This window comes from Platichthys flesus, chromosome 5 (genome assembly GCF_949316205.1).
Source record: "Platichthys flesus chromosome 5, fPlaFle2.1, whole genome shotgun sequence".
Taxonomy (NCBI): domain Eukaryota; kingdom Metazoa; phylum Chordata; class Actinopteri; order Pleuronectiformes; family Pleuronectidae; genus Platichthys; species Platichthys flesus.
Genome location: NC_084949.1, coordinates 15542386 through 15563480, shown reverse-complemented (window position 1 = coordinate 15563480; position 21095 = coordinate 15542386). Strand labels below are relative to the sequence as shown.

At 44.0% G+C, this 21095-nt stretch overlaps 1 protein-coding gene across 1 annotated transcript in view; it reads right to left on the bottom strand.

Moving 5' to 3' along the window:
• adgrl3.1 (adhesion G protein-coupled receptor L3.1) overlaps positions 1–20709 on the bottom strand; it is a 120529-nt gene extending 99820 nt beyond the window's left edge. Inside the window, exons 1-2 of the mRNA XM_062388632.1 lie at positions 20448–20709; positions 9754–9834 (exon numbers count right to left, since the gene is read on the bottom strand). The gene's annotated coding sequence lies outside the window, so the exon portion shown is untranslated. The remainder of the gene's footprint in view (positions 1–9753; positions 9835–20447) is intronic.
• Positions 20710–21095: the final 386 nt, after the last annotated feature.

Genomic DNA, 21095 nt, shown 5'->3' with positions numbered 1-21095 from the left:
AAATCGACATGATTAGGTTTCCCCTCCTTTGCATGAAAAATCTCCTGAACATTTTTAAAAGATCTGTCCCTTGGAAATAATTTTCACTCAGACTAGTTCAAAGCTCTGGGCTGAGAACCTCATCCTCCCCCTACACGTTAGACATTCTATAGCCGTAAGAAAATTGTGTCTGGGGAGGCTCCGGCTCTGACCGGACCACTGCAGTTTCCGCATGGCTGCCTCCGGTTGCTCTGAGGACGCTCCCAGAAATCCAATGTACTGAAACCACCCTGAAAATCCACCGCCGCCGACCTCGCCTGTACGCCACCGCTGTTTTGATTCCTCATCGCCCGGACTAGACACCGCACACTGTTCGGCTCTGCACTTTCGAATGCTCCAGTCTAATCAACTCTTACCCCCCCCTCCCCCCCACCCCCCCAGCCCTCATGAGACCAGGCGGGCTGAGGCGGAGATTGGTGCGAGGAAGAATGGCGCAAGGAGGAGAAGTAAAGGAGAGGGAATGGGCGAGGAGAGAAAAGAAGAGAAGATGAGGGATAAGGGAGGGAGGAGGAAGATAAAGGACAAGATACATAGATTAGGTCAGCGAGGAAAAAAGGCCGATGAGGATAGAGATGGAAAGAGGGGATAAAGGAGGAGTGACAGAGGGATGGGGACAGGGAGGATGGCAGGAGGCAGCGAGAGAGGCAGTGCCAAAAGCAATCAGAGTGAGTTGAGGAGAAGCTCAAAGCAAGTTAATAACCTAAGGCATTTATCGTTTTCATCCCTGTCCCTCTACATAATGTTTGGACAAAGATTCATAAAACAAAAAAACTACAGAGCCATAAAACAAGGACATTAAAAAAGATCAACTGTTGCATGTGACGGGACAAATACGACATTTAAACAGCACAGCTCATTGTCCTACGAGGCCTCAACAGTAATGTGCTATGTATGTGGTCAGAATTTATCTAGATTACCGGACTCAAACTTTCTAGTTTAATAAATATAAAGCTAATTTACAGACTTTTTCTGTCCTATTTGTTTCCTGTCCAAAATGTAAATAGCTGGGCTAATTATACGTTTTTATAACATAAATATGGTCGATATTGTGACAGCTAAATGTAATCACATGGGAGAAACAAGTCCTTCTTCATGCTAACCACCCTCTGCTAGGTTGTTCCAACATAGAGAACACTATCGAATTTGAATTGATTGCTAAAGCTGAAGTTAGTTTATAGACATTTACGTCGCACAATTTCCATGAAGTTATTTAGTTTCTTTTAACCCGTAAATAAGACAGTATCAGATTGGGGGGGAAAAAAGCAATAGACTAGTCCTGCTGAAAAGCAACTAGCCTAGCAAAGATATTCTTTGGATTGTCCAAAGATGGAGGACAGTATCTCCTTTTTCAAACAGCTTCAGGTAAGGCTAGTTACAGATTCAATCCAGAGTCAATATGCATGCTTAGTTATTGGCTTTGCTTTAATACAAACATTAAAGGTCAAAGATAAAGATATTACTATTCCTGCTAAAAGGTAACAGCCTCATCTAACTATTCTTAATTTGTCCAACCAGCATGAATCCCAATTCAAGTCCTAACAACAACTGAGAAAGACTGGGAAAGTGTTGGTGTGTAGTTGATGTCATATCTCTTATAAACCTTTCATGATCAGCTCTAAATATTATCTTCTAATTAAACATGTCAAATGTAACCCTGCCTCTCCTTCTCTCATCAGTGTCTAAAACCCATGATCTTTGAGCCAATATGGACATTTTTTTAAGATGAACATGCACACAGTTGAAATTATTTAAATGCCTGTCACAACTGATCCTATATCTTCCATCGTAGTCCCTATGCAAATACTGGAAACAAATGAACACAAAACATATTCTGTTTCCAGTGTCACGGGACTTCCCATTGAGTATGTGAATGCAGCTTCTAACATTATAATCTTTGTTATCATTATTTTATTGTTTTGAGTTATTTATTCGATGATTTTGTAGTTGTTGCATAGCGTGAACTTGAAACTCCTTTCTGCTTAACCTCCCTGCATCTGTAATGATTGTTGTCAGACTTTGACATGCACTGTAGCAAACAGCCAATTTCCCTGTAGCTACTTTTTCACCACTCCTCGCGCTTGGCCAATATTTTCTCTTCTACCTACTACGGCAGGTTGATTCATTCACTCTGACCTCGGCTTGAGACGAAGCAAGAAAAACACAAATAAACAAATGAATGCACGAGCAACTTTGACATGCAAATAAACAAAGTATACAGTCATCCATTTGCTACACGCATGTGCAGCCCTCCAATACATGTCAGTAACCCATACAGGGCAAGTTAATGGTTTACAAAACTGCCTCTGATACAATCAATTATGTCAACTGCAGATGCAGTGATGTTGATTCCACTGCCACTGCTGTTGTTTCCCCCCCTTTGATTCATCCGTCTTCTCCTTCATACCAACCTCCCCCCCCCATCGCCATCTCCCTCTCTTCCTCTTCTCTGTCACCGCGCTCTAAACCCAGTACTGTCACAATGGATCCATCAGAGCCTAGCCTTAAAGCCAGAGGCGGAGAGAGGCACATTTTGTGTGTGTGTGTGTGTGTGTGTGTGTGTGTGTGCGAGTGTGTGCGATTGTGATTGTGATTGTGAGAGAAGAAGATAGAGACAAAAGAGAGATAGTTGTGCAGTACAGTACAGAGAACAGCCACCTCAGCAGTGAATGATGCTGCATTAAAGAGGAGGCAGACAAACCGGCTGGATATTGCACTCATGGCCTAGATTTAAAAATCCCCATGAAAGGGCCAGGCTCGAGAAGCAGGAGAACACACACCCATCTTCAAATGAGTTCTTGTTTTTTTAAACTTGCTTCCTGCATTTATCCATTATTTTTTTCAGCCCTGTTCACGTCCTCCACTTATTTTCATCCCGTTTTGTTACCCTCCCTCCGGTCTTGTTTTCTTCTGCCTTCAACCTCTCTTCCCTCGCGATGCCTCTTTCTACGACTCTCTCTCCTCTCGTCCGGTGCTTCCTCTGGTCCCTCTGTCGTGCACACTGTCAATCCACCTCCCTCTGTTACTGCGTCAAAGACGATTAAAAATGTTTTTCCATCTTAAGGTCCTCAAAGCCCATTGTTCTCCATTTCAAAATAACCCCCCTGGAAGACTTCTAAAGATTCCCAGGGCCTAAATAATTAGATGCCTACTCTAAGGCAGTGGGCTTTTTATTCATTCTCTGCAAATGCTAGATCCCAGAAATACACACACAAATATATTTGTTTGGAATCAGCACATTAAAGTAAAAAAATTGTAATGTAGATTCACCGATTTATTTCAGGTGATTTCTGCATAAGACATTAGAGCATCTGCCTCTTGCATTACAGAGCAGATATGAACTGGGTATATCAGAGTCTTGAAAAATTTATTCAAAAAGGCCTTTCTGGGGCGCTTACTGGGCCCTGTTCATAATTTAATAATGCATAAGTACCAACACTGGTATATAAATATAAAAGGAGGCACTTAGTGCTGGATTGGACTGCTGAGAAAATGGCATCGGAAACACAGAGAGATCTAACCGACGGGAGAGTACATTCATTTGCAGCCTGTCACCTTGGCTCCTGCATAAGAAAATGCGCTCGTGGACACAAAATAAATATTTCCTTTAACAGTTATAGAATAATAACAGAATAAAAACCGTGAGTCACTTTGACGGAGAGCGGCAGTGTGTGTAAAATGTCTCACGACAGATGTCCACAGATATATGGGAGAATTTGTCAGCAAACACTTTTCATTAGATGTTCCATTTTCACTTCTCTCCGGAAACAAGATCTTGAAAATTGAAAGTGAAGAGGGGATCTTCTTCAAAGTGTGTCGGGATTAAAGAGGCACAACAGTGGTACAAGAAATGTACCTGAAACATGACTACATCAAAAATCCGGACTTATTACCGCTCCCTGCTGGGCCGTGGCTTCGCTTTAGTTTTTAAGGAACAAATGCTTCCACATATCATGAGATTTATGTTCAAACCCTCTTTGCTCTCTCAGAGAAAGCTATAAATCTCACTGCTTTTCTTATCAAACATATGTTAAAGACCTTTTTCATAGTAATTCCACCTCTGTATGCATTGAATCCACGATCTTTATAATCATATTCAATGGTGTTTGAAATGCAAGCATGAAAGAACCACATGTTCTGTGATTGCAAGGTAATGTGCTTGTTTCCTGCAGCTCGGGCCACGACTGTAACATTTCCAAGCCGTATCCATCACTTATCTGAAATAGCATGAAAAGTGATGACACAATGGGCTCCAGCAGGATGTATGGGCGGTGATTCTGAGGCAATCAATGGAGACAGCAAAGGTAAACACAGTGCTAAATGTCAGCTACAGTGATTGCGCCGCCACAATATCACCCGGGTGCGGGAGACCCAAATAACCCAAATCAATAATCTAATCATTTCATATTCAAATCATGCAGGCTAGAGGTCCGGATCTTATTGCATTTTCATATCCCTGGTGTGCTGATGTATTCCAATCAACAAACCAGTGCGGCAAGATGCATTGAGAATCCAGTAATTCAAAGGAGCAGTGGGTGGACCGCAACCAGCACTGAGCATCACACGTTCTGTAATAGATTCTTGAATGTTTATCAGTTTCAGCATGGGATGGTGAGGTATGAGATTTATGCCATATTTATCAACAGTGTGTTATTGTTTCTTTATGTAATGCTAATGTAAAACTACCAATAAGGAAATATCTTTGCTACTGTGTAAATATATTTAAAATTGTTTTTATAGAGTCCAAATAAAAGGAAACTAGTGTGAACAAAAATGTTACACCACTTGCTTCATCAATGCTTAATTGTGACAGTGAGAAATATTTAATCAAGACTGTGTCTCAACCTCCTCAGATCTAATATTCAGGTTGTAGCTCCAGATCTTGAACATTGATTCCCTTTCAGAATTGTAGTAAATCTGTATAGATTCAAGTTCTGAGGACATCGGCTAAATTTGAGGGGTACACACGGGTGCCTGTGAGGTCTCTATCTTCCTTTCTTACTTCTGAAAATACATAAAGGTAGCATATTTATCATTAAGTTCTCTCTGATAATGGAAAGAAGAGCAGAGATTAATTTATTCATATGTTTCTCTACAGAACATTTTAAAAAGCCTTCCAATATGGTGGCACAGCAGAAAGCATTGTGTTACAATACTATCAGAACAAATAGATTGAAATACTTTGATTAAGTTAGAGAAATTTTAAAGTGAAATAAGTTGCATCTAAATGTACATTATGTAACTTCAGGCACTAGAGGTCCTAAGATTGTGGTTTGTTGACGTCATGAAACAGCAAGGGATCATGGGAGTCATGCCTCCACCACCATTGCCGATGAAATGGATGAGGTAACGTGTCGAAGTTGTGTTCATGTTACGCAGCAAACGCAGATGAATAATCTCGATCCATTACGAGTGACCAGTTCAAACCGTGGGAGGAGAAAGCAACCGACTGGCTAACTGGCTAGCACTGTGTTTTTCCTTAGTCATACGCCATTGGCCCAGGGGAGTAACAGCAGAGACAGACAAAGCCAAGGGTAAAGCAGATATGACGTAATTACAAAGAGACCAATATGAAACGTACCGTTACCTTGAACAAAATTGTGGATTTCTCTGGGTTTGAACCTTGTTGGAAAGATTTGGATAATGTAAGTACACAAGATATATATAACTAGTCTAATCTTTAAGCTTAAACCTTTTGTTCATATTTTCTTATGTTTTCATGCTCTCAAATGTGGCCTTCAAACCCTCTCTGCCTTCAAAATGCCAATGACACTGTAATACTTCACTAACTAGTGTTTTTGTTGGACTCGAGGCTGAAGCACCCAAATAGAACAACAAACCTCCGCAGTGTGCGACAGAGACAACCGAACTGGTAAACAGACACATGGAGGGAAAACATCTGTCGGTGCATCTGCTGATAATCTGACCGAGCCCATTGGAAATCCACACTCACAATACAGTCAGCTGTGCACAATTAGCACCGGTTCGTGAGCAGAACGCCGCAAACAGGAGACGACGCAGTGGGGAAGAGAGAGCGAGTGAGAGCAACTGCCATAACTTGTTTTCGCACAAATAAGATTGCTTATCCTTCCAGGAATACAGGGGCCCTAAATAGCTGCCATCTTCCAAGTTGTTGACAAAGAGCATCTCTGTGGGCTATTCCCTGCTGTACCATGCAAAGTGTGTGTGAGTGTGCGTGATACACTCAGGTGGCAGTGTCTTTGCGTTAATAGGAGGTGTAAATGTGAGTCCAGGCTGATGCGTTAACGTCACTGTGCGTGTGTGTGACAACGTGTGTGTGTGTGTTTGTGTGTGTGTGATCCCCTGGTGCCCCGTCTCAATCTTAAGAGGGGGAAAACAAAAGCATAAGGGACAGACAGGTGTCCTGGGTGCAGTCAACAGGACACTGAGCCACCAGGCAGCAGACGTGGACAAAAATCATCCGTTAGCAATAAACAGCGACGGCTCAGATCAACAGCATTCATCCGGACTGCCACTGATGCACTTCACCGAATTAGCAGCTGAGCAATAACAGACAATGCCACGTGTTTGTAAACCATCAGGTCATCAGCTGGCGGAGAGGAAGGGAGGGAGGCCGGACCCCATCCCTACATTGACACAGTCACACCTGGGAGCTGTGTGGCACGCCCTCACAGTCTCACACTTTTGGGCGCTGAGCAGCTCCACTGGAACATTTAAAGGTTAAGTGCCCACAGGTCAAGGCCCTGATGGCAGTTGTTGAGGGATTTAAACTGCCGGGACTTTTCACAGCTACTGTACAACTCCGATTTTAAACCGTGACCTTTCTGTCACAAGCTCATTTCCTCTGAGCCTATCTGTTACTGCAGGTCAATACATGAGAGCCGCGGCTAAATGTGAGGATGGTGCACTGGGATGGTCCCCGTCTTTCACCTCCGTTTATCAGGAGTGGACGGATGGACGGATGGATGGAAGGAAGGAAGGAAGGAAGGAAGGAAGGAAGGAAGGAAGGAAAGAAAGGAAGGAAGGAAGGAAGGAAGGAAGGAAGGAAGGAAGGAAGGAAGGAAGGAAGGAAGGAAGGAAGGAAGGAATATTTACATTATTGGTTCATCACCTTCATCAGCTTTACCAGATGGATACAAGTTTGAGTGATGTTAAATGGTTGCCCTGGCAACTCTTTTCTCTCCCCTCAGTTTCCGCCTCCATTACAGTATCTGTCAGGTCTAGAGTTTCAGAGACATCTGCTTCATGCCCGGCCCAGGGTGTGTTTGTGTATGCATGCGTGAGGCTGAGTGGGTTTCTGTGTGTGACTGTCTGAGTGTGTATGTGTGTGTGTGAGTGTGTATGGGAGTGTGCACATGTACATGTGTGCCCATAAAGGGAAGGAGGCTGAGTCTAATTGCACAGGCCCATCTGCTGATTCTGGGAAACAGACTTGCAGACAAAAACAGTACAGACAAAAATACGCACACACACACACACTGACACACACAGGCCACAAGTGCCTGCCTCAAAGCCGTCAAGTTGGACCCTGGACAATCTGCACCCGTGCTCTGGCAGCTGTGTGGACGACATTGACTGGCATGGTTTACAATATGGACTCTATTGTCTGAGGACAAAGGCCTCTCCGCTCAAGGCAAAGGTCACATTATCAGACAATACGCTTGTATTCATCGGAGGTGGTGACAGGGGACCAAAGGAGGGATTGTTTGTGTTTGTGTACGTGTGTGTGTGTGTGTGTGTGCTGCCGAAGCTGTATTATTTATTATTTTAATATTTAAATATTTTTAAGGCTTTTGTAATTATTTTTTAAATCTCACTTTTAAAATATATTTCTTGTTACTGGTTAATGAAATCCCTTTTACTTCATTTGGTTTAACACCTAGTTTACAGGTTTATTTCTAATGAATGCACCGGGTCCACATTTGTGTTTATCAGCTCATCTCTCAATACAAATGTATGTGACTAATTAGCTCCACCCAGCAGGTTATGTTTTAACCCGTGTTTGCTGTGTGTTTGTTTGTTGTTAGGAGGAAAACACAAAAAACTACTTTGCCCATTTCCACCAAATGGGTTCAGGGGTGGGGACTGGGAAAAACCCAGCAAATGTTGGCGTGGGTGCAGATTGCAGGGCAGATCCAGGATTTAGTTTTCTCTCTTTTTAACTATGCTTTATGACAATAACTAATTTAGGACCGTCCAACCGCTTCCTTTTTTCTCACTTGATTCTCATTTGTAAGACTGTTCGGCCTTGACAGAGGTTTGTGTTCTAATGAGTCATTGTTTAACTAACGAAACTGATAAATACAAATACAACTATTCATACTAATTATTGTATTTCTGCGTCCTCATTAGCAGGGTGGTAAATGAGGGTTGTGTGTTTGTGCATGCAGAGCAGGAAACACCTGTTTCAGGGAGAGCAAAAGAAACGAGCACATCCCCCCACATGAGGAATGATATGTCCCCTTTCCTGTTGTTCTTTCCATACAGTCATTGTTTCAGAGAAATAAAGACGAAACGCAGCCTTGATCTCACAGAATCCGATTTCAACACAAGCTCCCAGAGTCATACGAGAGACGAGGAAGGAAAGCATGCAGGGTGACACACACACAGGACGGGAAGTGCAATAAAAGACACACACACACACACACACACACACACACACACACGCATATGAACAAGTACACATGAAAAATAAAACTATGCATATCTCAGTTTTCTCGAGAGGTACAACACTTGAGTAAAATGACCTTGGGCAATATAAATATTTTAACCTAACTAGCTACGTGGTGAACAACCACACAGAAAAGTAGAAAGAGAGAGAGAGAGAGAGAGAGAGAGAGAGAGAGAGAGAGAGAGAGAGAGAGAAAGAGAGAGAGAGAGAGAGAGAGCACCTTCTCTCACATTAATCTCCACCAATGCGATCGATAAAGAATAGGATCCCATGAAAACTTAGCCTCGGGGTTTCATTCAGCAAAGATGCAACACATTTCTCCTCTTGGTGGAAAACTGATGTCTGCCGGGATCCTTTGACTAGCTGTCAATATCCGAGTACTGCACATTCTTCCGTCGTCAATAAACCGAATGTGCAATTCATCAGGCCGACTCTAGGAGCCAGTGTTTCTAATTAAAAAGGAGCTCGTAAATTCGACATTTTACAGGCCCGACTCAGCTTGTAAATACACTGTAAGTAAGTTGCAGTGAGTGGCTCCATGGGCAGATGAAGGTCTGGAGTTGGTGGTTAAACTCCCGTTGATGCCTTCAAGGAACAGGCAAGGGGATTGTAATTAATTGAATAGTCGTTTCACACACTATTCTATTCTGTTCTATTCTATTCTGCGTCTTGTTGTTTTCACTGCATATTTGCATTCTGGTTGTTATTCTTTTTTTTCTTTGAAGCTCGATGGGTCATATCTGATTGGATTAGCAGTTTGAGAGGACACATTTGTCGGGCCAATTAGAGCACTTCCTGGCACAGATGGAACCCTGAGATCTCCGGGGAGAGCGCAGTGGTATTATTTGGGTTCCAAAAAAGCATAAAGCATAGTGTAGAGTCAGCGAAAACTACACACCAGGTGTGTGTCTACGTTTGCGTGACTATCCCCCAGGCCTAAATAAGTGTGCTATAAATAAAAAATGCAATCTGAGTCAACATTCCTGGTTGAATGTGTCCAAAATTACGAGGCAAGAAAAAGTCTGTTCTCACACACACACACAAACACACACACACATTCTTACCTGTTGTAATTTGCTTTGCTCTCTTAAAGGTAAATGAAGCCCCAGAGAATCACATCTCAATGGCAGCTGGACGTCCTAGTCCTGGAGGGACAGACAGAGAAAGAGAGAGAGAGAGAGAGAGAGAGAGAGAGAGATGCAACAAGAGAAAGAAAGAGAGAGATAGAGGGGGATACAGAGGAAGAGAGGGGTAGTGGTTATTCAAGCTCAGTGAACTCAGATCCCTGTCATTTTTTTCACAACAGAGACAGATAGCCATAATATGCAGTGAATGTAGGGTGCTATGTGAATAATGGCCCCCTCCAGATCGCGTGAATGGACATAACCCACTCCAACACAAGAACCAGACAGTTCACAAGCCATTCTCGCTCATGATTGCTTGATCTGTGTTTGCGTGTCTGTGTGTGCGCGCACACCAATGCACATATGTGTGTGTGTGTGTGTCTGTGTATGTGTGCATGTGTGTGTTCTGCCATATGATGACCTCTAAAGTGTCAGTGTATTAAAGTCTATAATAGTCTATATCTGTGCTCACTGGCAGTTTACAGCTAAAAAGCTCTTTCAAGCCATGATAACTGGTTTATATGGGTGGCATTTCACTGCCAAATGCCGGAGACATTTTTCAAAAAAGGAAATTGTTAGCTCTGTTACTAGAATGCAGAGTGGCCGATATTCACACTTAAAAAGGGTCTCATATTGTTTTCTATCTATGCCTCGACCCATTTTCCTTTCTCTCTCTCCATCTTCCCCTGCTTTCCTACTTTTCAAATTGTATTTCCCTCATGTCTCTCTCGTTTTCTCTCCCTCTCTTTCTCTCTCTCTCTCTCTCTCTCTCTCTCTCTCTCTCTCTCTCTCTCTCTCTCTCTCTATCTCTCTCTCTCTCTTCACCTATCTCTCCCCTTATCCTCCTCTTCCCCGACCTACATCTCTTGAGGGTAAACTTTTCAGCCTCGTCTCACCAGGGTCAAACTCAATGTGATTGTCTGTATTATTACTTACATTGCATGTGCGCTTGTGTGTGTGTGTGTGTGTGTGTGTGTGTGTATGTGTGTCTGTGTGTGCGTGCATCTCCTTGCATGCAAACTGTTGTTGGCTGCATCGTGAATGTGTGTGTTAGAGGGCAGAGAAAACTGCATATATCTGTTTGGCCTTGAGTTTTTCTGTTCTGACACACACACACACACACACACATGTCCATACAGAGTGTCAGGCAGTGCTGCTCAGTAATTGGGTCCATTAGACAGTACAGGAGACTGTGGGCAATATCTCCATGGTCGGGTGGGCAGAGACTGCAACAAATGATGCATTCACTGTCCTTTGTTTTTGTACATGAGAGTTTTTCCATCCACATTTATGGGCGTAAGTAGTAAATATATACCCCCAATGCTATGTGAGTGTATGCATGCACCACACTTGCCGGAGGCAGCCGAGCACATGAGGCACTAAGCTCCCCCACCTTTACACCGCCTTCATTGAAGTCCCACTTGCTCGTCTCAGGACCCAGTATACATTATTCACACGGGGCTGGTCGACAATGAAGGGATCATTGGATGAGGAATGGAGGAAGAGAGGTGGAGAAGAAACAGGTTAGGATGCAGAAGGCGAGGCGCTGAAGGAACAAGTTTGTATAAGGGGTGGAACCGGGGGGGGGGGCGGAACAGGATTTCTCATTCGCACTCGTTTTTGTGAACATGTGGAAAAAGGGGGACAGATAAGATTAAAGATGCAGCCCATCGCAGAAGTTCATGCATATATCAGTGGTGCACCGACGCTTTGTTCTACACTCTGAGGGGGAATTGAATCCTAATATCCGGCAACTGGATGAAAAATAATATTAGGCACATCGGATTGGTACTCCAACAAATTGCATTGATATTTGACAATTCCATTTTTCATGATTTACAGTGTGGGTGGCGCAAATATCCAGTGCAGACGGCAGGGTGCCCTTTACCGGCATGTGGAGGTCGAGGTGGAGTGTCTACAGGGCAGATATCTTAATTTAATTTGCCATAAACACATTTTTTCTTTATGCCTAATCAGTAAATGCCATGTATACATACATGAATGAATATATATACATATTTATCTCGGCCAAGGAGATTATGGAAAAAAACTATGAAATGCTTTGACATTTTCTGTCATTTTTCAGAGAAAGATTTACGGATCTCTATGATAAAAGCTTCTTCAGGGGACTGGTATTTTTGAGCAATTTGTGAAATTTGGTGTAGATCCAAATAAAAGTCTGGATCTAGTGAATTCTAATGTTGTTTCATAAGGGGTATGCACTATCCTCAGCACCCCTCTAAAGTTGTAATATTGGCACTCTACATCACAAACAGGATTCCACTGAAATGAATCATGGCTTTTTCAGAATCATCCTTGTTGTTTGTGTGGCAATAAAGGACTGGGAGAGGAGGAACTACAGTGATGACGTTAGCAGGGCACTTTAAAAAGTAAGAGTTGGCTGCGGTGTATGCTGTTGTTTACCGTTTCATTAAACACATCAAGTAATGATTTGCTGCATGTCTATACTGATATCAACAGATATCTTCATTCCCACTGAATCCGGTGCATCTGTGGGCCAGCAGCATCATTTCTGGTCCCCGCAACTACAATAATTCTTTCCAGCTATCAAGTTCTCTGACAAGCATTCTGCGAGCAGGCGGGTTAAGATTTAGACACAGAAGAGCAGAAAGAGGGAAGATCTTTTTGATGGCGTGAAGAAGAGAGGGCTCCTCAGAGAGCGACCAGAGAAGAAGAAGTCAGCCGACAGCCAGAGAGATTTCAATGGGGCTCCGGTCGGGTTTTCAACAAGCGAGAGCCTGAGCCCGACTGAACAATGGCTGGACGTGATGAGTAGCAGGAAGATCCCCGGGCTCTGAAGTCTCTCCGAAAAAAAAAAAATGCACTGGATTTCACTTGATAGATGCTCACCATTTTCTCACAGTAAAACAATAGTGTTTTCTATTATAAGAGGCAGTGGTTGTATTGATGTTCTGTGTCAACCTCATTAATCATAAGCCTGCTGTATGTAATTAGGATGACGCCACAGTATGCTTTCATGATGGGTTTTCATGTATTACCATTTGTAATTATGCTTCAGACATCAGATTGCGCCATGAGACACCAGAAAGTGCGTTGACGCCTGCCGGTGGAGATTTATGGCGCTTCCAAATGAAGCAATGTGAGGGTGCGGTGCCATATATGTTCATTTTAAAACCACATTTTCTCCCCCTCCTGGGCTTCAGCAGATTCCACATAAGCATAAATAATATGCAGCAGTGGTGTATATGGTGTATCTGGGCGTAAAATTTAAGACCCTTGTCAGTGTGACCCACATAAATCTTTGAAAAAGGGAGAGAGAAAGACGGGATGGGACTGAGGAGGGGAGGTGTACATAATGAAACAAAAAAGAACTGGTTGATTTGTCCAGTTATTGTGAACCGTTGAACTGTGATAAACTGTCCTCAGCCTCGGACAATGAGATGTTTCAATACATGGGTGCACATGCACACGCAGGAGCACACACAAAGAGAAAAGTCACACGTCAAGATATATCATTCTAATCATAAGAGATTGCTCGCAGTAATTGCCTGAGAGTTGTATTACACAAAGATTGGTTTTGAAAATACCAAATATCATTTATCAGGGGCCTGCGCCTGCTTTAAAACACAGGCCCTGGAACATCGCCTTCTCATCTTGGTCCGTGTGATGGATGCCGTCTCATCTATCACACGCACTCCTTCTAAGCGAGAGCCGATCCGAGGGTTCAAAATGCACGTGAGCACACCGCAGGAGAAGGCGCATACAATTTCTCACATGGTTGGAAAACAGACACGTGGTCCGTGTAAGTTATCGCCGCAGGGCCCACAGGCCAGCGTGGTACTCATCTGTCTTGGAGTGACAGTATCAGGCTCCCTTGCAAAACACACTGGTGGTAAAATGGTTTTATTGCAAAATAAGAAAGATATGTCAGGGGCAAATTGACGGGTGCTGATTCATGCCAAAGGGGCATGGCGCTTTTATCTCAAAATGAGTTGTAATGTCCTCGGCGGGAAAACGAAAACCACGCCAGCTTGTTTTCAGACGTCACACGTCGTGAATGGGCTAAAAGTAGCCTCCTCCCGCCAAATTATTCACCAGCCAGTCGACGGGGGATTTAACCTGAGGCAGCGTGAGGTGCTATGTTTACACTTGAGATGAGATGAGCCAGTCAGCTCGATAACACGGGGGGGGGCACACACAAAAGAGTGAAAATGATGTAAACATGCATTATCAAGCCATCGATCACATCTATATCTGTTAATATCTTTGTTCCATCAGGCATGACCATCTAGTCATCCTTGCCCTCCTTCAGCCTATCATTCTGCACCATCAACAAAGCTCCGGATCAATACGCTCTGGCACATATTCTCACTCTCAAAGACTTGGAATGAAAACGCGATTCGATATCAATCACGATCACAGCTGTGCCACTGATCAGGCATAACAAATGACAATATCTTCTTTTTTTTTTTTTCCTTTTTTAATCCGCCCTCAAACGGCCAGTCGCGCCACAGCTTCCAGTCCGATCTTTCCCCCTGGTTTATGCTGAAAGGAACCAGATGAACTAGGGAGTGGAAGATGTATGTAATGCAGTTAAAGTAAAAGCCCAGTAAGCAGGAAATTTAAGAGGGGCCTGGGGATGATGGTATTACAGCAGACGCTGATTGTGGACAATCTGCTGCAGAAGGAAAGAGATATGGAAAATATCCCTGGATACAGGATGTTGGGTGCAAAGAGGCGAAGAAACACATGAGAAGCACCAGGATGTGGCGACATCAGAACAATTTAACAATCTACCAACAATCTGGATGAAGTAAGCACAGCTTTAACGAACACAATGTCGCTGCAATGAGGCCAGAATTCCCCTCACATTGTCTCGGCCACTGAAGTCCACCAACACAGGCTTTTATTTGCAGCACTGAATGTGTCCTTTAAGACAATACTGTATTTCACAAACCCCCGGCTGCAGTTTCCTCCATTGATAAGAAATGTTGTGTTATGCCAGGGCACTGAGAGATTTGTGCCCGCAGCCCTGCGATGACCTCATTGTTCATCGCCCCATAATTCAAATCTGCTCCGCTGTGTTGCATCACATTGTGTATGACTCATTTCCAAGCACCCCATTCTCTAAACAGGAACGGCCTCCTCAGCACGCCATCGTCGGCCCGCGCAAACAACACTGCAAAGGATTTCCCTATCAATACTGTGGTGACTGCCTTAAGACTTGCATACGCACAGCGCACACACACACACACACACTCACCGTATGAAAGGGTTGATCTAGGAAGTAGGGGAGGAGGAGGTGGGTAAGTGCTATTGTAAATGATTTCCTGCACTGCCCAAAATAATCGGCAGACCTCTGAGTGAGTGTCTTACAATCACTCCGGCCTTGTACACTGATTCTCCATTCAGCTCCCTAATAGCACCGGGTGTGTCACTAAATATACGGCTGCAGGCCATGTCTACGGGGGTGCTCGCTCCGACGCGTGCGCTATAGCACTGAAGTGCGAACGTGTGTGACTGGCTGCAATTGACGTATATCACATTGGGAAGAAATGGATGCATGTATGTATGTGTGTGTGTGTGTGTGTGTGTGTGTGCGTTCCTATTGAGTGGTGACAACTTTGAGTGGGGTGCAGGGAGTTGAAGGGCAGAGAGGAGAAGTGCAGGCAGGAGATGTGTTGACTGGAAGGACGAGTGTTTTTTTTTTTCTCCTTTGTACCGAGCACCGAGTGAGAGGTTTTGTAAGAATGGACCCTGGCTGCACTGGCTAATGCAGAACGCCTCTGCTTAAACTCTGCGGTTCAGACACAAATAAACAGATATGTCAAGACGCTGAATAGTATTTCACAGCTCGGATTTTAAGAAGCAACAATTGCAAGGTTATTGCAGACTGTGAATGCCTCGGTCAAAGTGAGGATCAGACAGGTTGAGATTCTGTTTTGTTACGCAAAGCCCATCTTCCTCAGATTATTACTCATGCTATTTGTATGAAAATGACAGAAAAAGCTCCTTTTCACAACCTCTCTACTACAGAGCAGCCTTATGACAACCGTCATCTTCCCTTCACGCAGCCGTCTTCAAAAAGGTATTACACGCCGTTTTGCAAGCAATAAGAGCACAATAAATAAGAGTCCCTGATAGCGAAGCATAAAAGCCGGACATTCAAATTCAGAGCTGCTGCCAAAGAGAATTTAAGTTTAATAACTGGGGAGACAAAAACAAATAAAAGCCTGTCTTCAAAAATAAAAACCTTGACATTGATTTTACCAGAGGAGAGACGATGAGATGGTGGAGTTCAACTCATCTACACAGAGTGGATAATTCCGTTAAGATCTGTTCTCTTCAGAATTCTTATCATAGCAAAGTTAGAAACACAAAGCAGGAAAGAGGCAAAACACATTATCCCATCGCCATGATTTTAATATCCAGATAAATGTCTGTGGGGTAATTTCACAATTGATTTATGCCGATTGATTATTCAATCATTGTGATCCCGTGTGAGACACATCACAACCTAAGGTCTTTACGCTTGTTTAGTTTGACTCTTACAAAACTTTGATTAAAACAAGATCCAAGCAAACCTTTGAGGAGTTTCAAACATATTCAACAGCCTCACTTTTGCTCGTCCGCTTATATGTTATTACAGCAACAGATTATTATTATTATTATCATTATTATAATTAACGGTTGTGATAGTAGTTTTAAGAGTTGATATTTTTTGATGGCACGTTTAGTTCAATCAACCCTCCAATATTATTTAAATTAAATAATGATGAAATAAATTTTTTATCTTGATATCATTTTCTTTTCATTGCATCCAGCACTACCCCAAACCTGAAGATATTGAATTAACTATCACATGATAACACTGTCATAATTTGACAAGGTTGACATTATCCTTTAAAAAATTGCTTCAAAAATGATTCACTTTACTTTATTCAATTTATTTCTAATTTCTAAACACCCCACTACTCAATTCATCGTTTCAAGTCTAACTACATTCGATTTGATACCATGCCAGTGTTTTTTTTTTTTATTTTAACCCACACTCCAGAACCACATCCCCATCATACCCCTTAGTAGTATGATAACCACATACTGCTAAACCATCCAATAACCTGTGAGCAGGATTACAGCGTGTAACACTTTCAGCACTACACACCAACAGCCCCGTTAATGCACAGCATGAGCAGCGAGGGTAGAAGTATACATTTCCTCCAACCGGCCCCACAATAAAGACAGATAATCGGCGGTAGTGGATTGAGCCGAAAGCCTTGAAACAGTTCCATATTTAGGTAGAGTAAGACATCTATCTCTGGAGGGCTATTCTGGTCGAGGCCATAGGAGCAGTGAGTCAGTGAATACCCCGAGACACGGCAGCCAGTCGTCTGCTGCTGGTTTTCCCCTTCCCCGAGCATATATCTAATCGGGTAGCAAAGTAACTGCGCGGTAGTCCTCTCGCATGAACTGAACCTCTAATAGGGTTGAATGATATGGGAGGCGAGTTTCACACATTAGGAGAGGTGAACTGAGCTGATATCTCCAGTCCATGGTGGAAAAAGGCAGGGTTATTCTTTGAGGGAAGGGAAGGGGGTAGGAGTAGGAGGAAGGATGTGTTAACACATGACCGAGTGCTTTAGGTGGATGAGGAAGACGGGCTCGGATCTGGCCTCATTATTTCAATACGGGAGAGAGATGTCTGGGGCAGGAAAAGGCTTTTGAATTAGGTTAAACTCAGCACCCAAAGTGGGGTTAGGACTTGGAACGTGAATCATCACCACATTAGGAAATGGGCCGGTGAAGTCCAACAGCATCCTTTCAATAAAATGTAATATCATTACTTAGGCGTCGAGAATTGGTTCAGTTTTTTCCCCTGCTTAAGATACAAGAGTGAGTATTTATGCATGGACACCAGTTGTCTCTGTGAGCACAATAAATACCTACTCCTGTTTATCTACAAGGCTTTCTGACACAAACCTTTACCTTGCCATGCATAAATTAACTTAATAGAAGACTGCGAGTCCAGAATTGCTAATTCTTTAGAAAACACTCTTTAAAAGGATCTATGTGCCCGGTGAACACAATTAATAGCATGGGTGAGGTTGGACTCTCCTAATGTCTCTCGTGACATTGGAATTTAGAAACTACAACACAGCGCAGTTGCACTTGTTGCGAACCAGATTTTATGCCTGCCTGTCCTAATATTGACATGTCTGTTGTTGTTTGCCCGACACTGATCATGCTGTCGGCCACGGTTCATTATTTTATCTTGAGGTTTCAATGTGAGCTTGAGATATTTCATATTGACAGGGGCGGATCCAGGGGCAGGGCCAGGGGGGCACTGACCCAAGCTGAACTGGTCACTCGACCAACACTATATATGACAACTTGTTAAGATCTTTTTATCTTCTAACATTTACTGTGGTACAATGAAAGACAACAAACAAAGATATATAAGGTATATTAGTATAGATGGTGTGTGTCTTTGCTCAAAGCTACACAGCTAGCAGAAGCAGAATTGACTTTAATTTGCACCTTGCTGAATCAGAAAGTGGACCCTCTGTAAACCGTGGCCCCTCGGCAGCCCCAATTTCAAATGATCTTAGATCCACTGCTTACGGAATCCCTTATTTCATCATCCAAGGATTAGCTGTTCTTACTGGAGCCATCCAGATCCAAACCAAATATTGTGTTACATTAACAGCTCTGAACAAAGGAGATCCGGCCTCCGTTAATCAAGCAGAACAATCCGAATTAGCACAGCCATCCTAATTTACACCCTGTTTCCCCTCAACAGGGCGCTTTGTCTTTTCTTCTGCATCACAACAATGTGAAATGAATCAGTGACCCAATTAAAGGAGGACAGATAGACCCGCAGTCAGCAGATTGCTTGATTGCTGCTGTTGCACATTATACAGCTTCAGGTGCCCCAGTGACATCAGTGCCGTGATGGGTGTCATTACCGAGTGTGACACGACACAGAGGGACACAGCATGCGCTCTGCAACACCGTGCAATCTGGATGGGATGTCTCCTAAACATCCTGCTGGTATCAGTCAGAAAATGTGTTTGGTATATAGGCTTGGGAAGGATGACACAAATATGAGTGAGATTACACACCTCTACACTGTTAAAAGCAGATATGTACCATTTACGTGAGGACCGATTTTAAGGGTCTACATCTTTAGGACAAATTTAAAAATGCAGCCACGCGAGCTTAAACTAATGCACAGATGACAGACAACAAAGTGGTATTCATCTAGTCCACAAACATAATCATCTCCTCGGAGACCGGGCCTGTGCTTTTAACAGATGCTATACCAAAATGGCAGCCAAGGAAACCTACTGTATGTAAAAAAAAAATACCTCCGACATCGACAGACAGACAGACTGCCAACACTGACTATTTTTCCCACCTGCTCAGTGGATTCCTCCGAGACACTTTTTCTTAGCTGCGGCGCTGACAGATGAGTCAACACAGTGTCAGCCACTCCAGCCCACAGAGCCTAGACCCACGACTCACATCATAGAGAGCTGCACAAGGAGTTGTCCCACATATCTTTGTTGAGAGTCATTTGGATGTTGGTTATAGTGATTAAAAGGGGGAGGGGGGGGGCACTCCGGAGCCACCCAGGCAGACACACAACAACTGACCACTGAGAGCTGCTTGGTCTAATTCAGACACCTTTTGCAGTTATGTGAATAGGCGTCGATGACTTATTTAATTGGCATCTATAGTTCACCATCACAAATCAATCAGGCTGGCCGATTCTCAAGGAGGACACTGAATATCTCTGGTCACACACACACGTCAGAAACCGGCTGCTCTTCTCAGATTAGGTCCAGATCGAAGAATTTGCACAACCTTCAGGAGTTTCCAGTTGCACATCAAGGTCAACTGCGAACCGCCTCCTCTGTAAATAAGAGCCACAGCTTTCGCTCATGGATCCGCATGAATGATGTATCCCGGGGTGCACTGGCCTGCTGGATACTCCTTTTCCTCCCACAGTGGCTGGATTCACTCTGGTTTTTTTAGACTGCGGCTAACAAACCAACGGCACATCCCCCCCTTAATGGGCTCCAGCACACCTGCATCCCCACGTACACTGACACAATGACAGCCCCATAGATATGAACCTGAGGAGGTGAACAACACATGGGTCTATCTGTCATCCATCACGCCGAAGCATGCGATTTGACATTGCGCGCTGAAACGAGGCAGATGCATGCGGCTACGGATTCATAAACACGCGTAAGAGGCGGACGAGAAGCCGTCTTGAGATAATGTGAATGATCATTTTTTGCAGGAGGTAAGAGGTTGCTCATCACTTCGCCCTATAGCGACGTGTCTTAGCCTCTCCGAGCGACGCCCATGCATCCAGCCGCAAGCCGCCGGACCATCAACCTCCACACGAACACCGAGAACTACACCACATTTCTGCCCCTCGTCCATTAGGGACAGTTTCCGTTGCCCCCTTAAGTGCAATGATCGCAGGCCACATTCCCATGGGCATGTGTGAGAGAACGGATGCCGCTTTCGGAGCGGGTCGGTGACAGACGCAGGTTGACAAATCGTCAGGAAGGTTTGGACGCACACAAAACATATACATCTGCATCATGTGTGAGGGAATAAAAGAGCGGGGTCCTTACCGTATCACCGCGCACCAGCGGCGTACAAGCGCATTCATGTACACATCCAGTGCAGAGCGCAGTCGGAAATAACCTTTTCTCTGCTGTTTCATACAGTCCCCATGCACCACGCAGATCTCATGTAGAAATACAAATCTCCAGTCGATAAATAATTTCACTGATTGGCGCCTCGGCTCCGGCTCCGTGGCTAATTAATTCTCTCTGCTGCAAAGACACGAGAACGACACCTCGCGAAAAATGGATGGAAACGAAGCTAGAGGTGCAATAAACCAAAAGCTGTGCGCTCCGGATCCCGATCAGCGCGCACACAGAGAGGCTCCGTGTCCGCGTCCAAATGCACTGAAACCAGTGGAGCGCTGTAGGAGGACAGAGGGGTATCTCTCTATCCGTCTGCCTGTATCCCTCCTCCCTCCCTCCTTCCTTCCCTCCCTTTCTCTCTCCCTCTCCCTTTATCTTTTTAGTTGTCTTTATGTTCTTACTGACTTCTGCTGAAGTCCACAGGCGCAGAGCGCAGCGGAGCAGAGCACTGTGGTCAACACACACACACACACAGAGACACGCGCCTACACGCACACACATACACACACACAGTGTGTGTGCGTGAGAAAGAGGGGTCAGAAATGACAAACCAATTTGGAGGCGCAGTGG